Raw genomic sequence first — 26049 nt, forward strand, 5'->3', positions numbered from 1 at the left:
AAAAGCCTTAGGATCTGCTACATTCATAACCTGGGCTGGGATTATGGTTTGGTTTGAGGCACAGGATGCGCAACAGCTCTGTGGTGGCCTTCGTGCACCCGTGCCACAAGGATGATTGGACAAGGTAGAGTGGTCCAAGTCCACAGCGTGAGAAGAGGAAGCATTTCCTTCAGCACGATCTCCCAAAATCGGATGCTACATTTTGGATGGCACCGGCACGGTACGGCAGCGTGGACACCAAGGTCGGTCTGCGGGATCATTCCAGCAGGCCCTGACGTGTGACATCCATGGATGTGCTTCCACTGGTGTTTCAGTAGACAGAGAAGCTCTGGGAAGAACTGCTTTCATTGGGACATTCCCGTGGCACTAAAAAGCACAAGCGCACTCTCAGTTTGCTGTTTTGGAAACACTCCAAAATGACATAGAGCAGAATGCAGAGCTGAGAACCTTTAGAATCCTCATTTCCACAAGAGGCCGTGTCCTGCGCACTTTCAGAATTGTGAGATAAGCGTAATCAAAATGAAGTTATGATAATCGAAATAGTATGGGTTGTTCATCACAACAAATGCAACACCAGCAATTGGAGATATACCAGACAACACACACAGGAACAGAATATGGCATCAATGTCTAGGAGAAATTGTCCTCACAGCAATCCCTTGGAATTGCGTAGAGACAAGAGTCTAAAATTTTCACTTAACATAGCCCTAAAAATCTACATTAGATACCTGATATTACCTGACCAGTAGAGATGAAGAAGTACAGTAAAAGAAATAGGAAGTACCATTTTCAGTTCCAAAGATATTGAAGGCCCAAAAGATAAGCTTTCAAACAACTAGACTGCAAAACGCTATGCAGACCAAGTGTTGAAAATGGAGGTCAGGAAAACACTGAAGAACAAAAGGGTCTCAGAATCACAAAAGGCAGAATACCAGAAAAGGGGAAGAGAAAGTCTAAAGACGAGCCAAAAGATATCAGAAAACTCAGTGGATGTGATAATATCCGGGCTAATATTCAGTCCTTAGCAGACTAGATAATGCAGAGGGACGCGTGAATGACTGTGAAGTCAGGGGAACAGAAATCCCTCGGTCAGCTTCGGACATAGGAAAGCAAGTGCAAAACAATGAAAATATTGCTGTTGTATCCTTGATTAAGACAGGGCATGAAAGACTAGAATTCATAATAGTCCCAGATGGAAAAACAAGAGATAAAGAAATAAAATGTGTCTGAATATTTATCTGTAGAAATATCAGACTGAAACTTGTTGAAAGCCAAGAAAAAATCATCTATGCGAATTCAGGAATTACACAGCATCCAAAGGAGGTGGAATCCCAATAGACCTACAAGCAGCTGTATGATTGCAATCAACAAAGTTCACGAATATCACAGTGATTTAAAATGCACCTGGAGGAAACAACATAGTCACAAGGGAACCACCAGAGGGGTTTCAGCTTATAACTCGGCAGCAATATTGCAGGACAGGGAGGAGTGCCAGGACACAGAACATATCCTGAATGGCCAAATGCTGCCACCTAGGGTAGCCTATGACACATGACCACCATTTCTAATAACGGCAGAGCTAGAGCAATCCACAGACCGGCAAATCATAAAAGAATTCAGCAGTTCAAAACTTCTTCTAAAAGGAAGGTTGAGAATACTCCCCGGAATAGAAAAGCAGCAAGATGAAATGGAAAGAAGAAAACCATTATTGGAAATGCAAGAAGAGCATGAGTGGCAAAGAAGAAACAAGAAGAAGGCAAGGAGGACATCAAAACCTTAAAGATTGGAGAGGGAAGCAGGAAATCATAGGTGATTGGAAGCACTCTCTTAAGTGAATCAGCTTATTTGACTCTCTGTTTGAAGCGAAAGGAGAGATGCATGTCCTGACGTGTTTGCAAAACAAGCGAGAAGCAGACCAACAAAGAATCAAACCAACAAACATGCACCAAAATGGTACGGTTGGCTGACATATACCATGGGAAACATGATTATTCAAAAGAAAATACTCAAGGTGATGTCAAGGATCATTCAGCACGCATCGACACAGTATTGCGGCTTGCATGTACTCAGAACACTTGTATTCGGAAATCAGAGGTGTGCATTCATATTCGTAAATATAGATTCATTAGAGCATATCGTGACCACACCCAAATGCCGATTTGGAATCCAATGGATTCCTAGTCCGTGATGTAGTCTTGTATGTCTTCCAACAGGATGAAGGAATGCCATATTCTATGCTACGTAGAGAAGAATTGTAAGAAGTCTATAACAAAGGCAAGTAGCTCTGCCAAAGTGTACTAAGAGCAAAAGAGACAGACAGTAAAGTGCACATTGGGGTTGGTTTCATTTCTTGGAAATTCAGCCCCCATGAAACCAATAGATCCATGTCCTGAGAGTGTGGGTTTTTCAGCAGAAATCATGCGACGCATATGTATTCCGGTTGTACGGATATTATAGGAACATAAGTCTCCTTTATGGGTCTCTGTGTACTGTGAACTCTTAGAAAGTTTAAAGACGTGTGAAACCTTCAACTGAAAAGGGACACACTTCTCTCCATTGGTACTGTGCATACAGATCTGAACAAAAGGAAAGAGGGAAGAAGAAAGGCCCATGGGACGCTAGTGGGCAGAACCACATTTACTTTGGGAACCTCTCGTCGGATGCAGCCCCTCCCCCAACACTGACAAGATGCAGCAGCCATTGGGGATGGCAGTTACCGGTTGGATTCCAGGTGGAATGTTGGTGTGTTCCACGAGGCTTGTTGTGGCTGTTGGATCCTAGGTAACCGGGCCGAGTTCTGTGGGTGGATCAGTGTGATGGAGGGGCTGCAGGCCTCTGTGGAGCTTGGCTTAGGTGTTTGGTCCGGGAAGCTGTGTAAGTTCGAGATACTTCTGCTGCCCAAAGACCTGAGTTCACAGGTCAGTTTCCAGAACCTGAAAGGGCAGACAGTGGAAGATCTGCCTGTCATCAGCTTACTGGTGAGGCTCCGAGGTACTTTCAGACTTGCCCAGTCCTGGTGAAGTCGACTTTAGGGGAGTCACGAAGAGAAGCTGGCCGAAAAGCTGGCTGCACGGATTGAGGAGAGATGCGAACACATGGATGAGAGATGTTCTGCTACAATGGAGAATACTGGCGTGGAGACAGCTGTAGAGGATACCAGGCTCAAAAGTTATTCAGGAGAAATATTGAACCTCGCTGATACTGGCAGAAACATACGGAGTGCCAACGTGGACTTGAGGAAGTTCCTCAATTCTCTTCTCCAAGAACGGGTCCAAGGTCCCTGACGTGTGCAAGAGAAGAGATGGCAGAGATGATCAAAACGCTCCTGTTCTTGGAAGAGGTCGTGAGAATCCACACGTCCCAAGGGGCCTTCCCAAGCCATTCAGACCAAAATTCACCAAGCCCAGGTAAGCCTTTTCCCAGGTTTGGGCCTAGCTAGCAAGCACTTGCCCTTCCCTCCCCTCCACTCACGCATCCATTTTGAAGGTTCAGTACCTGAGCAGCAATGAAGCCATTAGGAGAAGGGCAAGTCCCTCCTAGAATCAGAGTTCCTCCAGCTTCACACTCTGTGAACAACAGTGAACTCCTTAAAGGTCAAATAGTCTCGGCTGAAATAGATAGGAATTGAATACTTAGCTCACACCTAGAAACGATGGCCTTCCGCTAGATTCAGCAAATGTTGTGTTTAGGTCTTCCCTGGGGTGAAGGGAGTGTGGTAAGTGAGGGGAATATTTGACTGAACTTGAATCTGTATTAGGCCTCAGTTTTTCAAGACAGTATAGGTAAATAGTACAAGTCAGAAAGTGAAGTGTACTGTAAAAGTCGCCAATGACATTAAAGACACAGCTTATGTGGATCGTCTTTCACTTGAGTCAAGCCCCCAGGGGCACTATATCATGTGGGTGCAGACTTGGTTGCGTTAAATTGCTTTACTCATCATGATCGGAAGATTAACGGTTCTCATCACTGATAGAAAAACACCTGGTTCTCCATAGACAAGCATAAGTGCAGCAGGGTTCTCCTAGCAATAATGCCTCTAGGTGCTTTTGGATTCAAACCTAAATGTATATATTTGGTTTGTTTCCACTTGTATTTTCCTAGAGAGGGATGTTACCCCTTGAAATGAGAACATTGGCCAGTAAGTGACAAATAGGACTAAAGGGCACCACATGCCCAAGTGTATCCAAGTTTGGGGGTTATTTCATATTTCCAATAGTTATTTCATGGTTCCTGTTGGTCTCGGAGGCTTCAACCGTAAAGAGCTGACATGACCCCTTTAACAGTTTGGACTGCTAGTTTGCATTCTATCTGTCTAGGTTTTCCGTAGAGCTGACAAAATGTTACCAAAATTGACAAGTCTGGCTTCAAGGTCGATTTAGTGTGTTTCAAAAAGTAACTTCATTTTCGTATAACTCCCAAAACATGGAAATGAATTCTGTTAAAATTCTCAAAGACTGCAAATGAGATATGAACACAATGTCAAAACAGGTTTCTTTGGACAACCCCTCCCACCACGGCTGTATAGAAACAAAGAACTAAGCAAATATCACATTTCTGTGAAATGTATCTGGATAGTGTTGATTCATCGATGCCCAGTTGGCAGAGAAGAAGTGCAACCTGCACTCACGCGCTCCCTTGTACAGAGAAATGTAAAACTCCACTCACCCAGCCTTTGGCACAGGACACTTGCCGAAGAGAGGTCTGTTACTTCCAAAGACAGGATGAGGCCTCAGGACACCTGGAAGCAGGAGAAGGCAAAGCAGGGAATGGAAACCAGGGCAGGGTCTGACCAACAAGGGTGAAACCCTGTTTAACTTGGACGCACCCTCTCAAGCGGACAGGAGACATGAGATTGAAGGTGATGTGCTGAGATTTACAAGAGTGCACAGCAGATGCTTGGCTGACAGAACTCAAAGAAACCAGCGCAAAATATCCCCACAGTTGATTCTGAGACCAAGATCCGTGATGCCAAATTAGAGTCAGCAGGGGTATCGGTAAGTGAGGAATAGGGCTACGGTTGATGGCATACGCTGAGTCTCAGGGATCTGGAGTGCGTTGTGGGATGTGGTGGGTCTAATAAAGAGAGCAAACCGAACAGTGTACCAATGATAAATCAACCACACTGGTCGCGCGGTTGAGATTACCGATCTGTCCCATGGCCACACCCAGTGCATCTGCAGGACCAGGGACCAATTGGGCATTTTGCCAATAGAGAACGTGTGGGGCTGAATCAGAGCTATCGTGCATCTGGTCTGAGGGATCCAGGGGGCCTTGGGTTTGAAATCAGAATGAAAAGCCTTAGGATCTGCTACATTCATAACCTTGGCTGGGATTATGGTTTGGTTTGAGGCACAGGATGCGCAACAGCTCTGTGGTGGCCTTCGTGCACCCGTGCCACAAGGATGATAGGACAAGGTAGAGTGGTCCAAGTCCACAGCGTGAGAAGAGGAAGCATTTCCTTCAGCACTATCTCCCAAAATCGGATGCTACATTTTGGATGGCACCGGCACGGTACGGCAGCGAGGACACCAAGGTCGGTCTGCGGGATCATTCCAGCAGGCCCTGATGTGTGACATCCATGGATGTGCTTCCACTGGTGTTTCAGTAGACAGAGAAGCTCTGGGAAGAACTGCTTTCATTGGGACATTCCCGTGGCACTACAAAGCACAAGCGCACTCTCAGTTTGCTGTTTTGGAAACACTCCAAAATGACATAGAGCAGAATGCAGAGCTGAGAACCTTTAGAATCCTCATTTCCACAAGAGGCCGTGTCCTGCGCACTTTCAGAATTGTGAGATAAGCGTAATCAAAATGAAGTTATGCTAATCGAAATAGTATGGGTTGTTCATCACAACAAATGCAACACCAGCAATTGGAGATATACCAGACAACACACACAGGAACAGAATATGGCATCAATGTCTGGAGAAATTGTCCTCACAGAAATCCCTTGGAATTGTGTAGAGACAAGAGTCTAAAATTTTCACTTAACATAGCCCTAAAAATCTACATTAGATACCTGATATTACCTGACCAGTAGAGATGAAGAAGTACAGTAAAAGAAATAGGAAGTACCATTTTCAGTTCCAAAGATATTGAAGGCCCAAAAGATAAGCTTTCAAACAACTAGACTGCAAAACGCTATGCAGTCCAAGTGTTGAAAATGGAGGTCAGGAAAACACTGAAGAACAAAAGGGTCTCAGAATCACAAAAGGTAGAATACCAGAAAAGGGGAAGAGAAAGTCTAAAGACGAGCCAAAAAATATCAGAAAACTCAGTGGATGTGATAATATCAGGGCTAAAATTCAGTCCATAGCAGACTAGATAATGCAGAGGGACGCGTGAATGACTGTGAAGACAGGGGAACAGAAATCCCTCGGTCAGATTCGGACATAGGAAAGCAAGTGCAAAACAATGAAAATATTGCTGTTGTATCCTGGGTTAAGACAGGGCATGAAAGACTAGAATTCATAAGAGTCCCAGATGGAAAAGCAAGAGATAAAGAAATAAAATATGTCTGAAAATTTATCTGTAGAAATATCAGACTGAAACTTGTTGAAAGCCAAGAAAAAATCATCTATGCGAATTCAGGAATTACACAGCATCCAAAGGAGGTGGAATCCCAATAGACCTACAAGCAGCTGTATGATACCAATCAACAAAGTTCACGAATACAACAGTGATTTAAAATGCACCTGGAGGAAACAACATAGTCACAAGGGAACCTCCAGAGGGGTTTCAGCTTATAATTCGGCAGCAATATTGCAGGATAGGGAGGAGTGCCAGGACACAGACCATATCCTGAAAGGCCAAATGCTGCCACCTAGGGTAGCCTATGCCACATGACCACCATTTCTAATAACGGCAGAGCTAGAGCAATCCACAGACCGGCAAATCATAAAAGAATTCAGCAGTTCAAAACTTCTTCTAAAAGGATGGTTGAGAATACTCCCCGGAATAGAAAAGCAGCAAGATGAAATGGAAAGAAGAAAACCATTATTGGAAATGCAAGAAGAGCATGAGTGGCAAAGAAGAAACAAGAAGAAGGCAAGGAGGACATCAAAACCTTAAAGATTGGAGAGGGAAGCAGGTAATCATAGGTGATTGGAAGCAATCTCTTAAGTGAATCAGCTTATTTGACTCTCTGTTTGAAGCGAAAGGAGAGATGCATGTCCTGACGTGTTTGCAAAACAAGCGAGAAGCAGACCAGCAAAGAATCAAACCAACAAACATGCACCAAAATGGTACGGTTGGATGACATATACCATGGGAAACATGATTATTCAAAAGAAAATACTCAAGGTGATGTCAAGGATCATTCAGCACCCATCGACACAGTATTGCGGCTTGCATGTACTCAGCAAACTTGTATTCGGAAATCAGAGGCGTGCATTCATATTCGTAAATATAGATTCATAAGAGCATATCGTGACCTCACCCAAATGCCGATTTGGAATCCACTGGATTCCTAGCCGTGATGTAGTCTTGTATGTCTTCCAACAGGATGAAGTAATGTCATATTCAACGCTACGTAGAGAAGAATTGTAAGAAGCCTATAACAAAGGCAAGTAGCTCTGCCAAAGTGTACTAAGAGCAAAAGAGACAGACAGTAAAGTGCACATTGGGGTTGGTTTCATTTCTTGGAATTCAGCCCCCATGAAACCAACAGATCCATGTCCTGTGAGTGTGGGTTTTTCAGCAGAAATCATGCGACGCATATGTATTCCGGTTGTACGGATATTATAGGAACATAAGTCTCCTTTACTGGGTCTCTGTGTACTGTGAACTCTTAGAAAGTTTAAAGACGTGTGAAACCTTCAACTGAAAAGGGACACACTTCTCTCCATTGGTACTGTGCATACAGATCTGAACAAAAGGAAAGAGGGAAGAAGAAAGGCCCATGGGACGCTAGTGGTCAAAACCACATTTACTTTAGGAACCTCTCGTCGGATGCAGCCCCTCCCCCAACACTGACAAGATGCAGCAGCCATTGGGGATGGCAGTTACCGGTTGGATTCCAGGTGGAATGTTGGTGTGTTCCACGAGGCTTGTTGTGGCTGTTGGATCCTAGGTAACCGGGCCGAGTTCTGTGGGTGGATCAGTGTGATGGAGGGGCTGCAGGCCTCTGTGGAGCTTGGCTTAGGTGTTTGGTCCGGGAAGCTGTGTAAGTTCGAGATACTTGTGTTGCCCAAAGACCTGAGTTCACAGGTCAGTTTCCAGAACCTGAAAGGGCAGACAGTGGAAGATCTGCCTGTCATCAGCTTACTGGTGAGGCTCCGAGGTACTTTCAGACTTGCCCAGTCCTGGTGAAGTCGACTTTAGGGGAGTCACGAAGAGAAGCTGGCCGAAAAGCTGGCTGCACGGATTGAGGAGAGATGCGAACACATGGATGAGAGATGTTCTGCTACAATGGAGAATACTGGCGTGGAGACAGCTGTAGAGGATACCAGGCTCAAAAGTTATTCAGGAGACATATTGAACCTCGCTGATACTGGCAGAAACTTACGGAGTGCCAACGTGGACTTGAGGAAGTTCCTCAATTCTCTTCTCCAAGAACGGGTCCAAGGTCCCTGACGTGTGCAAGAGAAGAGATGGCAGAGATGATCAAAACGCTCCTGTTCTTGGAAGAGGTCGGTAGAATCCACACGTCCCAAGGGGCCTTCCCAAGCCATTCAGACCAAAATTCACCAAGCCCAGGTAAGCCTTTTCCCAGGTTTGGGCCTAGCTAGCAAGCACTTGCCCTTCCCTCCCCTCCACTCACGCATCCATTTTGAAGGTTCAGTACCTGAGTGGCAATGAAGCCATTAGGAGAAGGGCAAGTCCCTCCTAGAATCAGAGTTCCTCCAGCTTCACACTCTGTGAACAACAGTGAACTCCTTAAAGGTCAAATAGTCTCCGCTGAAATAGATAGGAATTGAATAATTAGCTCACACCTAGAAACGATGGCCTTCCGCTAGATTCAGCAAATGTTGTGTTTATGTCTTCCCTGGGGTGAAGGGAGTGTGGTAAGTGAGGGGAATCTTTGACTGAACTTGAATCTGTATTAGGCCTCAGTTTTTCAAGACAGTATAGGTAAATAGTACAAGTCAGAAAGTGAAGTGTACTGTAAAAGTCGCCAATGACATTAAAGACACAGCTTATGTGGATCGTCTTTCACTTGAGTCAAGCCCCCGGGGGCACTATATCATGTGGGTGCTGACTTGGTTGCGTTAAATGGCTTTAGCCAACATGATCGGAAGATTAACTGTTCTCATCACTGATAGAAGAACACCTGGTTCTCCATAGACAAGCATAAGTGCAGCAGGGTTCTCCTAGCTATAATGCCTCTAGGTGCTTTTGGATTCAAACCTAAATGTATATATTTGGTTTGTTTCCTCTTGTATTTTCCTAGAGAGGGATGTTACCCCTTGAAATGCCAACATTGGCCAGTAGGTGACAAATAGGACTAAAGGGCACCACATGCACAAGTGTATCCAAGGTTGGGGGTTATTTCATGTTTCCAATAATTATTTCATGGTTCCTGTTGGTCTCGGAGGCTTCAACCGTAAAGAGCTGACATGACCCCTTTAACAGTTTGGACTGCTAGTTTGCATTCTATCTGTCTAGGTTTTCCGTAGTGCTGACAAAATGTTACCAAAATTGACAAGTCTAGTTTCTAGGTCGATTTAGTGTGTTTCAAAAAATAACTTCATTTTCGTATAACTCCCAAAACATGGAAATGAATTCTGTTAAAATTCTTAAAGACTGCAAATGAGATATCAACACAATGTCAAAACAGGTTTCTTTGAACAACCCCTCCCACCACGGCTGTATAGAAACCAAGAGCTAAGCAAATATCACATTTCTGTGAAATGTATCTGGATAGTGTTGATTCATCGATGCCCAGTTGGCAGAGAAGAAGTGCAACCTGCACTCCCGCGCTCCCTTGTACAGAGAAATGTAAAACCACAACTCACCCAGCCTTTGGCACAGGACACTTGCCGAAGAGAGGTCTGTTACTTCCAAAGACAGGATGAGGCCTCAGGACACCTGGAAGCAGGAGAAGGCAAAGCAGGGAATGGAAACCAGTGCAGGGTCTGACCAACAAGGGTGAAACCCTGTTTAACTTGGACGCACCCTCTCAAGCGGACAGGAGGCATGAGATTGAAGGTGATGTGCTGAGATTTACAAGAGTGCACAGCAGATGCTTGGCTGACAGAACTCAAAGAAAAGAGCGCAAATTATCCCCACAGTTGATTCTGAGACAAAGATCCTTGATGCCAAATTACAGTTAGCAGGAGCATCGGTAAGTGAGGTATAGGGCTACGGTTGATGGCATACGCTGAGTCTCAGGGATCTGGAGTGCATTGTGGGATGTGGTGGGTCTAATCAAGAGAGCAAACCGAACAGTGTACCAATGATAAATCAACCACACTGGTCGCGCGGTTGAGATTACCGATCTGTCTCATGGCCACACCCAGTGCATCTGAAGGACCAGGGACCAATTGGGCATTTTGCCAATAGAGCACGTGTGGGGCTGAATCAGAGCTATCGTGCATCTGGTCTGAGGGATCCAGGGGGCCTTGGGTTTGAAATCAGAATGAAAAGCCTTAGGATCTTCTACATTCATAACCTGGGCTGGGATTATGGTTTGGTTTGAGGCACAGGATGCACAACAGCTCTGTGGTGGCCTTCGTGCACCCGTGCCACAAGGATGATAGGACAAGGTAGAGTGGTCCAAGTACACAGCGTGAGAAGAGGAAGCATTTCCTTCAGCACTATCTCCCAAAATCGGATGCTACATTTTGGATGGCACCGGCACGGTACGGCAGCGAGGACACCAAGGTCGGTCTGCGGGATCATTCCAGCAGGCCCTGATGTGTGACATCCATGGATGTGCTTCCACTGGTGTTTCAGTAGACAGAGAATCTCTGGGAAGAACTGCTTTCATTGGGACATTCCCGTGGCACTAAAAAGCACAAGCGCACTCTCAGTTTGCTGTTTTGGAAACACTCCAAAATGACATAGAGCAGAATGCAGAGCTGAGAACCTTTAGAATCCTCATTTCCACAAGAGGCCGTGTCCTGCGCACTTTCAGAATTGTGAGATAAGCGTAATCAAAATGAAGTTATGCTAATCGAAATAGTATGGGTTGTTCATCACAACAAATGCAACACCAGCAATTGGAGATAAACCAGACAACACACAGGAACAGAATATGGCATCAATGTCTAGGAGAAATTGTCCTCACAGAAATCCCTTGGAATTGTGTAGAGACAAGAGCCTAAAATTTTCACTTAACATAGCCCTAAAAATCTACATTAAATACCTGATATTACCTGACCAGTAGAGATGAAGAAGTACAGTAAAAGAAATAGGAAGTACCATTTTCAGTTCCAAAGATATTGAAGGCCCAAAAGATAAGCTTTCAAACAACTAGACTGCAAAACGCTATGCAGTCCAAGTGTTGAAAATGGAGGTCAGGAAAACACTGAAGAACAAAAGGGTCTCAGAATCACAAAAGGCAGAATACCAGAAAAGGGGAAGGGAAAGTCTAAAGACGAGCCAAAAGATATCAGAAAACTCAGTGGATGTGATAATATCAGGGCTAAAATTCAGTCCTTAGCAGACTAGATAATGCAGAGGGACGCGTGAATGACTGTGAAAACAGGGGAACAGAAATCCCTCGGTCAGATTCGGACATAGGAAAGCAAGTGCAAAACAATGAAAATATTGCTGTTGTATCCTGGGTTAAGACAGGGCATGAAAGACTAGAAATCATAAGAGTCCCAGATGGAAAAGCAAGAGATAAAGAAATAAAATATGTCTGAAAATTTATCTGTAGAAATATCAGAATGAAACTTGTTGAAAGCCAAGAAAAATCATCTATGTGAATTCAGGAATTACACAGCATCCAAAGGAGGTGGAATCCCAATAGACCTACCAACAGCTGTATGATTCCAATCAACAAAGTTCACGAATATCACAATGATTTAAAATGCACCTGGAGGAAACAACATAGTCACAAGGGAACCTCCAGAGGGGTTTCAGCTTATAACTCGTCAGCAATATTGCAGGACAGGGAGGAGTGCCAGGACACAGACCATATCCTGAATGGCCAAATGCTGCCACCTAGGGTAGCCTATGCCACATGACCACCATTTCTAATAACGGCAGAGCTAGAGCAATCCACAGACCGGCAAATCATAAAAGAATTCAGCAGTTCAAAACTTCTTCTAAAAGGAAGGTTGAGAATACTCCCCAGAATAGAAAAGCAGCAAGATGAAATGGAAAGAAGAAAACCATTATTGGAAATGCAATAAGAGCATGAGTGGCAAAGAAGAAACAAGAAGAAGGCAAGGAGGACATCAAAACCTTAAAGATTGGAGAGGGAAGCAGGAAATCATAGGTGATTGGAAGCACTCTCTTAAGTGAATCAGCTTATTTGACTCTCTGTCTGAAGCGAAAGTAGAGATGCATGTCCTGACGTGTTTGCAAAACAAGCGAGAAGCAGACCAACAAAGAATCAAACCAACAAACATGCACCAAAATGGTACGGTTGGCTGACATATACCATGGGAAACATGATTATTCAAAAGAAAATACTCAAGGTGATGTCAAGGATCATTCAGCACGCATCGACCCAGTATTGCGGCTTGCATGTACTCAGCACACTTGTATTCGGAAATCAGAGGCGTGCATTCATATTCGTAAATATAGATTCATAAGAGCATATCGTTACCTCACCCAAATGCCGATTTGGAATCCAATGGTTTCCTAGTCCGTGATGTAGTTTTGTATGTCTTCCAACAGGATGAAGGAATGCCATATTCTACGCTACGTAGAGAAGAATTGTAAGAAGCCTATAACAAAGGCAAGTAGCTCTGCCAAAGTGTACTAAGAGCAAAAGAGACAGACAGTAAAGTGCACATTGGGGTTGGTTTCATTTCTTGGAAATTCAGCCCCCATGAAACCAATAGATCCATGTCCTGAGAGTGTGGGTTTTTCAGCAGAAATCATGCGACGCATATGTATTCCGGTTGTACGGATATTATAGGAACATAAGTCTCCTTTACTGGGTCTCTGTGTACTGTGAACTCTTAGAAAGTTTAAAGACGTGTGAAACCTTCAACTGAAAAGGGACACACTTCTCTCCATTGGTACTGTGCATACAGATCTGAACAAAAGGAAAGAGGGAAGAAGAAAGGCCCATGGGACGCTAGTGTGCAGAACCACATTTACTTTAGGAACCTCTCTTCGGATGCAGCCCCTCCCCCAACACTGACAAGATGCAGCAGCCATTGGGGATGGCAGTTACCGGTTGGATTCCAGGTGGAATGTTGGTGTGTTCCACGAGGCTTGTTGTGGCTGTTGGATCCTAGGTAACCGGGCCGAGTTCTGTGGGTGGATCAGTGTGATGGAGGGGCTGCAGGCCTCTGTGGAGCTTGGCTTAGGTGTTTGGTACGGGAAGCTGTGTAAGTTCGAGATACTTGTGCTGCCCAAAGACCTGAGTTCACAGGTCAGTTTCCAGAACCTGAAAGGGCAGACAGTGGAAGATCTGCCTGTCATCAGCTTACTGGTGAGGCTCCGAGGTACTTTCAGACTTGCCCAGTCCTGGTGAAGTCGACTTTAGGGGAGTCACGAAGAGAAGCTGGCCGAAAAGCTGGCTGCACGGATTGAGGAGAGATGCGAACACATGGATGAGAGATGTTCTGCTACAATGGAGAATACTGGCGTGGAGACAGCTGTAGAGGATACCAGGCTCAAAAGACATTCAGGAGACATATTGAACCTCGCTGATACTGGCAGAAACATACGGAGTGCCAACATGGACTTGAGGAAGTTCCTCAATTCTCTTCTCCAAGAACGGGTCCAAGGTCCCTGACGTGTGCAAGAGAAGAGATGGCAGAGATGATCAAAACGCTCCTGTTCTTGGAAGAGGTCGTGAGAATCCACACGTCCCAAGGGGCCTTCCCAAGCCATTCAGACCAAAATTCACCAAGCCCAGGTAAGCCTTTTCCCAGGTTTGGGCCTAGCTAGCAAGCACATGCCCTTCCCTCCCCTCCACTCACGCATCCATTTTGAAGGTTCAGTACCTGAGCGGCAATGAAGCCATTAGGAGAAGGGCAAGTCCCTCCTAGAATCAGAGTTCCTCCAGCTTCACACTCTGTGAACAACAGTGAACTCCTTAAAGGTCAAATAGTCTCGGCTGAAATAGATAGGAATTGAATACTTAGCTCACACCTAGAAACGATGGCCTTCCGCTAGATTCAGCAAATGTTGTGTTTATGTCTTCCCTGGGGTGAAGGGAGTGTGGTAAGTGAGGGGAATCTTTGACTGAACTTGAATCTGTATTAGGCCTCAGTTTTTCAAGACAGTATAGGTAAATAGTACAAGTCAGAAAGTGAAGTGTACTGTAAAAGTCGCCAATGACATTAAAGACACAGCTTATGTGGATCGTCTTTCACTTGAGTCAAGCCCCCGGGGGCACTATATCATGTGGGTGCAGACTTGGTTGCGTTAAATGGCTTTAGCCAACATGATCGGAAGATTAACTGTTCTCATCACTGATAGAAGAACACCTGGTTCTCCATAGACAAGCATAACTGCAGCAGGGTTCTCCTAGCTATAATGCCTCTAGGTGCTTTTGGATTCAAACCTAAATGTATATATTTGGTTTGTTTCCTCTTGTATTTTCCTAGAGAGGGATGTTACCCCTTGAAATGCCAACATTGGCCAGTAGGTGACAAATAGGACTAAAGGGCACCACATGCCCAAGTGTATCCAAGGTTGGGGGTTATTTCATGTTTCCAATAGTTATTTCATGGTTCCTGTTGGTCTTGGAGGCTTCAACTGTAAAGAGCTGACATGAACCCTTTAACAGTTTGGACTGCTAGTTTGCATTATATCTGTCTAGGTTTTCCGTAGAGCTGACACAATGTTACCAAAATTGACAAGTCTGGCTTCTAGGTCGATTTAGTGTGTTTCAAAAAATAACTTCATTTTCGTATAACTCCCAAAACATGGAAATGAATTCTGTTAAAATTCTTAAAGACTGCAAATGAGATATCAACACAATGTCAAAACAGTTTTCTTTGGACAACCCCTCCCACCACGGCTGTATAGAAACCAAGAGCTAAGCAAATATCACATTTCTGTGAAATGTATCTGGATAGTGTTGATTCATCGATGCCCAGTTGGCAGAGAAGAAGTGCAACCTGCACTCACGCGCTTCCTTGTACAGAGAAATGTAAAACTCCACTCACCCAGCCTTTGGCACAGGACACGTGCCGAAGAGAGGTCTGTTACTTCCAAAGACAGGATGAGGCCTCAGGACACCTGGAAGCAGGAGAAGGCAAAGCAGGGAATGGAAACCAGTGCAGGGTCTGACCAACAAGGGTGAAACCCTGTTTAACTTGGACGCACCCTCTCAAGCGGACAGGAGGCATGAGATTGAAGGTGATGTGCTGAGATTTACAAGAGTGCACAGCAGATGCTTGGCTGACAGAACTCAAAGAATCCAGTGCAAAATAACCCCACAGTTGATTCTGAGACCAAGATCCGTGATGCCAAATTACAGTTAGCAGGAGCATCGGTAAGTGAGGTATAGGGCTACGGTTGATGGCATACGCTGAGTCTCACGGATCTGGAGTGCGTTGTGGGATGTGGTGGGTCTAATCAAGAGAGCAAACCGAACAGTGTACCAATGATAAATCAACCACACTGGTCGCGCGGTTGAGATTACCGATCTGTTTCATGGCCACACCCAGTGCATCTGAAGGACCAGGGACCAATTGGGCATTTTGCCAATAGAGCACGTGTGGGGCTGAATCAGAGCTATCGTGCATCTGGTCTGAGGGATCCAGGGGGCCTTGGGTTTGGAATCAGAATGAAAAGCCTTAGGATCTGCTACATACATAACCTGGGCTGGGATTATGGTTTGGTTTGAGGCACATTATGCGCAACAGCTCTGTGGTGGCCTTCGTGCACCCGTGCAACAAAGATGATAGGACAAGGTAGAGTGGTCCAAGTCCACAGCGTGAGAAGAGGAAGCATTTCCTTCAGCACTATCTCCCAAAATCGGATGCTACATTTTGGATGGCACCGGCATGGTACGGCAGCGAGGACACCAAGGTCGGTCTGCGGGATCATTCCAGCAGGCCCTGATGTGTGACATCCATGGATGTGCTTCCACTGGTGTTTCAGTAGACAGAGAAGCTCTGGGAAGGACTGCTTTCATTGGGACATTCCCGTGGCACTACAAAGCACAAGCGCACTCTCAGTTTGCTGTTTTGGAAACACTCCAAAATGACATAGAGCAGAATGCAGAGCTGAGAACCTTTAGAATCCTCATTTCCACAAGAGGCCGTGTCCTGCACACTTTCAGAATTGTGAGATAAGCCTAATCAAAATGAAGTTATGCTAATCGAAATAGTATGAGTTGTTCATCTCAACAAATGCAACACCAGCAACTGGAGATATACCAGACAACACACACAGGAACAGAATATGGCATCAATGTCTAGGAGAAATTGTCCTCACAGAAATCCCTTGGAATTGCATAGAGACAAGAGTCTAAAATTTTCACTTAACATAGCCCTAAAAATCTACATTAGATACCTGATATTACCTGACCAGTAGAGTTGAAGAAGTACAGTAAAAGAAACAGGAAGTACCATTTTCAGTTCCAAAGATATTGAAGGCCCAAAAGATAAGCTTTCAAACAACTAGACTGCAAAACGCTATGCAGTCCAAGTGTTGAAAATGGAGGTCAGGAAAACACTGAAGAACAAAAGGGTCTCAGAATCACAAAAGGCAGAATACCAGAAAAGGGGAAGAGAAAGTCTAAAGACGAGCCAAAAGATATCAGAAAACTCAGTGGATGTGATTATATCAGGGCTAAAATTCAGTCCTTAGCAGACTAGATAATGCAGAGGGACGCGTGAATGACTGTGAAGACAGGGGAACAGAAATCCCTCGGTCAGATTCGGACATAGGAAAGCAAGTGCAAAACAATGAAAATATTGCTGTTGTATCCTGGGTTTAGACAGGGCATGAAAGACTAGAATTCATAAGAGTCCCAGATGGAAAAGCAAGAGATAAAGAAATAAAATATGTCTGAAAATTTATCTGTAGAAATATCAGACTGAAACTTGTTGAAAGCCAAGAAAAAATCATCTATGCGAATTCAGGAATTACACAGCATCCAAAGGAGGTGGAATCCCAATAGACCTACAAGCAGCTGTATGATTCCAATCAACAAAGTTCACGAATATCACAGTGATTTAAAATGCACCTGGAGGAAACAACATAGTCACAAGTGAACCTCCAGAGGGGTTTCAGCTTATAACTCGGCAGCAATATTGCAGGACAGGGAGGAGTGCCAGGACACAGACCATATCCTGAATGGCCAAAGGCTGCCACCTAGGGTAGCCTATGCCACATGACCACCATTTCTAATAACGGCAGAGCTAGAGCAATCCACAGACCGGCAAATCATAAAAGAATTCAGCAGTTCAAAACTTCTTCTAAAAGGAAGGTTGAGAATACTCCCCGGAATAGAAAAGCAGCAAGATGAAATGGAAAGAAGAAAACCATTATTGGAAATGCAAGAAGAGCATGAGTGGCAAAGAAGAAACAAGAAGAAGGCAAGGAGGACATCAAAACCTTAAAGATTGGAGAGGGAAGCAGGAAATCATAGGTGATTGGAAGCACTCTCTTAAGTGAATCAGCTTATTTGACTCTCTGTTTGAAGCGAAAGGAGAGATGCATGTCCTGACGTGTTTGCAAAACAAGCGAGAAGCAGACCAACAAAGAATCAAACCAACAAACATGCACCAAAATGGTACGGTTGGCTGACATATACCATGGGAAACATGATTATTCAAAAGAAAATACTCAAGGTGATGTCAAGGATCATTCAGCACGCATCGACCCAGTATTGCGGCTTGCATGTACTCAGCACACTTGTATTCGGAAATCAGAGGTGTGCATTCATATTCGTAAATATAGATTCATAAGAGCATATCGGGACCTCACCCAAATGCCGATTTGGAATCCACTGGATTCCTAGTCCGTGATGTAGTCTTGTATGTCTTCCAACAGGATGAAGGAATGCCATATTCTACGCTACGTAGAGAAGAATTGTAAGAAGCCTATAACAAAGGCAAGTAGCTCTGCCAAAGTGTACTAAGAGCAAAAGAGACAGACAGTAAAGTGCACATTGGGGTTGGTTTCATTTCTTGGAAATTCAGCCCCCATGAAACCAATAGATCCATGTCCTGAGAGTGTGGGTTTTTCAGCAGAAATCATGCGACGCATATGTATTCCGGTTGTACGGATATTATAGGAACATAAGTCTCCTTTACTGGGTCTCTGTGTACTGTGAACTCTTAGAAAGTTTAAAGACGTGTGAAACCTTCAACTGAAAAGGGACACACTTCTCTCCATTGGTACTGTGTATACAGATCTGAACAAAAGGAAAGAGGGAAGAAGAAAGGCCCATGGGACGCTAGTGGGCAGAACCACATTTACTTTAGGAACCTCTCGTCGGATGCAGCCCCTCCCCCAACACTGACAAGATGCAGCAGCCATTGGGGATGGCAGTTACCGGTTGGATTCCAGGTGGAATGTTGGTGTGTTCCACGAGGCTTGTTGTGGCTGTTGGATCCTAGGTAACCGGGCCGAGTTCTGTGGGTGGATCAATGTGAAGGAGGGGCTGCAGGCCTCTGTGGAGCTTGGCTTAGGTGTTTGGTCCGGGAAGCTGTGTAAGTTCGAGATACTTCTGCTGCCCAAAGACCTGAGTTCACAGGTCAGTTTCCAGAACCTGAAAGGGCAGACAGTGGAAGATCTGCCTGTCATCAACTTACTGGTGAGGCTCCGAGGTACTTTCAGACTTGCCCAGTCCTGGTGAAGTCGACTTTAGGGGAGTCACGAAGAGAAGCTGGCCGAAAAGCTGGCTGCACGGATTGAGGAGAGATGCGAACACATGGATGAGAGATGTTCTGCTTCAATGGAGAATACAGGCGTGGAGACAGCTGTAGAGGATACCAGGCTCAAAAGACATTCAGGAGACATATTGAACTTCGCTGATACTGGCAGAAACATACGGAGTGCCAACGTGGACTTGAGGAAGTTCCTCAATTCTCTTCTCCAAGAACGGGTCCTAGGTCCCTGACGTGTGCAAGAGAAGAGATGGCAGAGATGATCAAAACGCTCCTGTTCTTGGAAGAGGTCGTGAGAATCCACACGTCCCAAGGGGCCTTCCCAAGCCATTCAGACCAAAATTCACCAAGCCCAGGTAAGCCTTTTCCCAGGTTTGGGCCTAGCTAGCAAGCGCTTGCCCTTCCCTCCCCTCCACTCACGCATCCATTTTGAAGGTTCAGTACCTGAGCGGCAATGAAGCCATTAGGAGAAGGGCTAGTCCCTCCTAGAATCAGAGTTCCTACAGCTTCACTCTCTGTGAACAACAGTGAACTCCTTAAAGGTCAAATAGTCTCGGCTGAAATAGATAGGGATTGAATACATAGCTCACACCTAGAAACGATGGCCTTCCGCTAGATTCAGCAAATGTTGTGTTTATGTCTTCCCTGGGGTGAAGGGAGTGTGGTAAGTGAGGGGAATCTTTGACTGAACTTGAATCTGTATTAGGCCTCAGTTTTTCAAGACAGTATAGGTAAATAGTACAAGTCAGAAAGTGAAGTGTACTGTAAAAGTCGCCAATGACATTAAAGACACAGCTTATGTGGATCGTCTTTCACTTGAGTCAAGCCCCCGGGGGCACTATATCATGTGGGTGCAGACTTGGTTGCGTTAAATGGCTTTACCCAACATGATCGGAAGATTAACTGTTCTCATCACTGATAGAAGAACACCTGGTTCTCCATAGACAAGCATAACTGCAGCAGGGTTCTCCTAGCTATAATGCCTCTAGGTGCTTTTGGATTCAAACCTAAATGTATATATTTGGTTTGTTTCCTCTTTTATTTTCCTAGAGAGGGATGTTACCCCTTGAAATACCAACATTGGCAAGTCGGTGACAAATAGGACTAAAGGGCACCACATGCCCAAGTGTATACAAGGTTGGGGGTTATTTCATGTTACCAATAGTTATTTCATGGTTCCTGTTGGTCTCGGAGGCTTCAACCGTAAAGAGCTGACATGACCCCTTTAACAGTTTGGACTGCTAGTTTGCATTCTATCTGTCTAGGTTTTCCGTAGAGCTGACAAAATGTTACCAAAATTGACAAGTCTGGCTTCTAGGTCGATTTAGTGTGTTTCAAAAAATAACTTCATTTTCGTATAACTCCCAAAACATGGAAATGAATTCTGTTAAAATTCTTAAAGACTGCAAATGAGATATCAACACAATGTCAAAACAGGTTTCTTTGGACAACCCCTCCCACCACGGCTGTATAGAAACCAAGAGCTAAGCAAATATCACATTTCTGTGAAATGTATCTGGATAGTGTTGATTCATCGATGCCCAGTTGGCAGAGAAGAAGTGCAACCTGCACTCACGCGCTCCCTTGTACAGAGAAATGTAAAACTCCACTCACCCAGCCTTTGGCACAGGACACTTGCCGAAGAGAGGTCTGTTACTTCCAAAGACAGGATGAGGCCTCAGGACACCTGGAAGCAGGAGAAGGCAAAGCAGGGAATGGAAACCAGTGCAGGGTCTGACCAAAAAGGGTGAAACCCTGTTTGACTTGGACGCACCCTCTCAAGCGGACAGGAGACATGAGATTGAAGGTGATGTGCTGAGATTTACAAGAGTGCACAGCAGATGCTTGGCTGACAGAACTCAAAGAAACCAGCGCAAAATATCCCCACACTTGATTCTGAGACCAAGATCCGTGATGCCAAATTACAGTTAGCAGGAGCATCGGTAAGTGAGGTATAGGGCTACGGTTGATGGCATACGCTGAGTCTCAGGGATCTGGAGTGCGTTGTGGGATGTGGTGGGTCTAATCAAGAGAGCAAACTGAAAAGTGTACCAATGATAAATCAACCACACTGGTCGCGCGGTTGAGATAACCGATATGTCCCATGGCCACACCCAGTGCATCTGCAGGACCAGGGACCAATTGGGCATTTTGCCAATAGAGCACGTGTGGGGCTGAATCAGAGCTATCGTGCATCTGTTCTGAGGGATCCAGGGGGCCTTGGGTTTGAAATCAGAATGAAAAGCCTTAGGATCTGCTACATTCATAACCTGGGCTGGGATTATGGTTTGGTTTGAGGCACAGGATGCGCAACAACTCTGTGGTGGCCTTCGTGCACCCGTGCCACAAGGATGATAGGACAAGGTAGAGTGGTCCAAGTCCACAGCGTGAGAAGAGGAAGCATTTCCTTCAGCACTATCTCCCAAAATCGGATGCTACATTTTGGATGGCACCGGCACGGTACGGCAGCGAGGACACCAAGGTCGGTGTGCGGGATCATTCCAGCAGGCCCTGATGTGTGACATCCATGGATGTGCTTCCACTGGTGTTTCAGTAGACAGAGAAGCTCTGGGAAGAACTGCTTTCATTGGGACATTCCCGTGGCACTACAAAGCACAAGCGCACTCTCAGTTTGCTGTTTTGGAAACACTCCAAAATGACATAGAGCAGAATGCAGAGCTGAGAACCTTTAGAATCCTCATTTCCACAAGAGGCCGTGTCCTGCGCACTTTCAGAATTGTGAGATAAGCGTAATCAATATGAAGTTATGCTAATCGAAATAGTATGGGTTGTTCATCACAACAAATGCAACACCAGCAATTGGAGATATACCAGACAACACACACAGGAAGAGAATATGGCATCAATGTCTAGGAGAAATTGTCCTCACAGAAATCCCTTGGAATTGCGTAGAGACAAGAGTCTAAAATTTTCACTTAACATAGCCCTAAAAATCTACATTAGATACCTGATATTACCTGACCAGTAGAGATGAAGAAGTACAGTAAAAGAAACAGGAAGTACCATTTTCAGTTCCAAAGATATTGAAGGCACAAAAGATAAGCTTTCATACAACTAGACTGCAAAACGCTATGCAGTCCAAGTGTTGAAAATGGAGGTCAGGAAAACACTGAAGAACAAAAGGGTCTCAGAATCACAAAAGGCAGAATACAAGAAAAGGGGAAGAGAAAGTCTAAAGACGAGCCAAAAAATATCAGAAAACTCAGTGGATGTGATAATATCAGGGCTAAAATTCAGTCCTTAGCAGACTAGATAATGCAGAGGGACGCGTGAATGACTGTGAAGACAGGGGAACAGAAATCCCTCGGTCAGAATCGGACATAGGAAAGCAAGTGCAAAACAATGAAAATATTGCTGTTGTATCCTGGGTTAAGACATGGCATGAAAGACTAGAATTCATAAGAGTCCCAGATGGAAAAGCAAGAGATAAAGAAATAAAATATGTCTGAAAATTTATCTGTAGAAATATCAGACTGAAACTTGTTGAAAGCCAAGAAAAAATCATCTATGCGAATTCAGGAATTACACAGCATCCAAAGGAGGTGGAATCCCAATAGACCTACCAGCAGCTGTATGATTCCAATCAACAAAGTTCACGAATATCACAGTGATTTAAAATGCACCTGGAGGAAACAACATAGTCACAAGGGAACCTCCAGAGGGGTTTCAGCTTATAACTCGGCAGCAATATTGCAGGACAGGGAGGAGTGCCAGGACACAGACCATATACTGAATGGCCAAAGGCTGCCACCTAGGGTAGCCTATGCCACATGACCACCATTTCTAATAACGGCAGAGCTAGAGCAATCCACAGACCGGCAAATCATAAAAGAATTCAGCAGTTCAAAACTTCTTCTAAAAGGAAGGTTGAGAATACTCCCCGGAATAGAAAAGCAGCAAGATGAAATGGAAAGAAGAAAACCATTATTGGAAATGCAAGAAGAGCATGAGTGGCAAAGAAGAAACAAGAAGAAGGCAAGGAGGACATCAAAACCTTAAAGATTGGAGAGGGAAGCAGGAAATCATAGGTGATTGGAAGCACTCTCTTAAGTGAATCAGCTTATTTGACTCTCTGTTTGAAGCGAAAGGAGAGATGCATGTCCTGACGTGTTTGCAAAACAAGCGAGAAGCAGACCAACAAAGAATGAAACAAACAAACATGCACCAAAATGGTACGGTTGGCTGACATATACCATGGGAAACATGATTATTCAAAAGAAAATACTCAAGGTGATGTCAAGGATCATTCAGCACGCATCGACCCAGTATTGCGGCTTGCATGTACTCAGCACACTTGTATTCGGAAATCAGAGGCGTGCATTCATATTCATAAATATAGATTCATAAGAGCATATCGGGACCTCACCCAAATGCCGATTTGGTATCCACTGGATTCCTAGTCCGTGATGTAGTCTTGTATGTCTTCCAACAGGATGATGGAATGCCATATTCTACGCTACGTAGAGAAGAATTGTAAGAAGCCTATAACAAAGGCAAGTAGCTCTGCCAAAGTGTACTAAGAGCAAAAGAGACAGACAGTAAAGTGCACATTGGGGTTGGTTTCATTTCTTGGAAATTCAGCCCCCATGAAACCAATAGATCCATGTCCTGAGAGTGTGGGTTTTTCAGCAGAAATCATGCGACGCATATGTATTCCGGTTGTACGGATATTATAGGAACATAAGTCTCCTTTACTGGGTCTCTGTGTACTGTGAACTCTTAGGAAGTTTAAAGACGTGTGAAAACTTCAACTGAAAAGGGACACACTTCTCTCCATTGGTACTGTGCATACAGATCTGAACAAAAGGAAAGAGGGAAGAAGAAAGGCCCATGGGACGCTAGTGGGCAGAACCACATTTACTTTAGGAACCTCTCTTCGGATGCAGCACCTCCCCCAACACTGACAAGATGCAGCAGCCATTGGGGATGGCAGTTACCTGTTGGATTCCAGGTGGAATGTTGGTGTGTTCCACGAGGCTTGTTGTGGCTGTTGGATCCTAGGTAACCGGGCCGAGTTCTGTGGGTGGATCTGTGTGATGGAGGGGCTGCAGGCCTCTGTGGAGCTTGGCTTAGGTGTTTGGTCCGGGAAGCTGTGTAAGTTCGAGATACTTCTGCTGCCCAAAGACCTGAGTTCACAGGTCAGTTTCCAGAACCTGAAAGGGCAGACAGTGGAAGATCTGCCTGTCATCAGCTTACTGGTCAGGCTCCGAGGTACTTTCAGACTTGCCCAGTCCTGGTGAAGTCGACTTTAGGGGAGTCACGAAGAGAAGCTGGCCGAAAAGCTGGCTGCACGGATTGAGGAGAGATGCGAACACATGCATGAGAGATGTTCTGCTACAATGGAGAATACAGGCGTGGAGGCTGCTGTAGAGGATACCAGGCTCAAAAGACATTCAGGAGACATATTGAACCTCGCTGATACTGGCAGAAACATACGGAGTGCCAACGTGGACTTGAGGAAGTTCCTCAATTCTCTTCTCCAAGAACGGGTCCAAGGTCCCTGACGTGTGCAAGAGAAGAGATGGCAGAGATGATCAAAACGCTCCTGTTCTTGGAAGAGGTCGTGAGAATCCACACGTCCCAAGGGGCCTTCCCAAGCCATTCAGACCAAAATTCACCAAGCCCAGGTAAGCCTTTTCCCAGGTTTGGGCCTAGCTAGCAAGCACTTGCCCTTCCCTCCCCTCCACTAACGCATCCATTTTGAAGGTTCAGTACCTGAGCGGCAATGAAGCCATTAGGAGAATGGCAAGTCCCTCCTAGAATCAGAGTTCCTACAGCTTCACACTCTGTGAACAACAGTGAACTCCTTAAAGGTCAAATAGTCTCGGCTGAAATAGATAGGGATTGAATACATAGCTCACACCTAGAAAAGATGGCCTTCCGCTAGATTCAGCAAATGTTGTGTTTATGTCTTCCCTGGGGTGAAGGGAGTGTGGTAAGTGAGGGGAATCTTTGACTGAACTTGAATCTGTATTAGGCCTCAGTTTTTCAAGACAGTATAGGTAAATAGTACAAGTCAGAAAGTGAAGTGTACTGTAAAAGTCGCCAATGACATTAAAGACACAGCTTATGTGGATCGTCTTTCACTTGAGTCAAGCCCCCGGGGGCACTATATCATGTGGGTGCAGTCTTGGTTGCGTTAAATGGCTTTACCCAACATGATCGGAAGATTAACTGTTCTCATCACTGATAGAAGAACACCTGGTTCTCCATAGACAAGCATAAGTGCAACAGGGTTCTCCTAACTATAATGCCTCTAGGTGCTTTTGGATTCAAACCTAAATGTATATATTTGGTTTGTTTCCTCTTGTATTTTCCTAGAGAGGGATGTTACCCCTTGAAATGCCAACATTGGCCAGTCGGTGACACATAGGACTAAAGGGCACCACATGCCCAAGTGTATCCAAGGTTGGGGTTTATTTCATGTTTCCAATAGTTATTTCATGGTTCCTGTTGGTCTCGGAGGCTTCAACCGTAAAGACCTGACATGACCCCTTTAACAGTTTGGACTGCTAGTTTGCATTCTATCTGTCTAGGTTTTCCGTAGAGCTGACAAAATGTTACCAAAATTGACAAGTCTGGCTTCTAGGTCGATTTAGTGTGTTTCAAAAAATAACTTCATTTTCGTATAACTCCCAAAACATGGAAATGAATTCTGTTAAAATTCTTAAAGACTGCAAATGAGATATCAACACAATGTCAAAACAGGTTTCTTTGGACAACCCCTCCCACCACGGCTGTATAGAAACCAAGAGCTAAGCAAATATCACAGTTCTGTGAAATGTATCTGGATAGTGTTGATTCATCGATGCCCAGTTGGCAGAGAAGAAGTGCAACCTGCACTCACGCGCTCCCTTGTACAGAGAAATGTAAAACTCCACTCACCCAGCCTTTGGCACAGGACACTTGCCGAAGAGAGGTCTGTTACTTCCAAAGACAGGATGAGGCCTCAGGACACCTGGAAGCAGGAGAAGGCAAAGCAGGGAATGGAAACCAGTGCAGGGTCTGACCAACAAGGGTGAAACCCTGTTTGACTTGGACGCACCCTCTCAAGCGGACAGGAGACATGAGATTGAAGGTGATGTGCTGAGATTTACAAGAGTGCA

This window comes from Vicugna pacos, unplaced genomic scaffold (genome assembly GCF_048564905.1).
Source record: "Vicugna pacos unplaced genomic scaffold, VicPac4 scaffold_20, whole genome shotgun sequence".
NCBI classification, from domain to species: Eukaryota; Metazoa; Chordata; class Mammalia; order Artiodactyla; family Camelidae; genus Vicugna; species Vicugna pacos.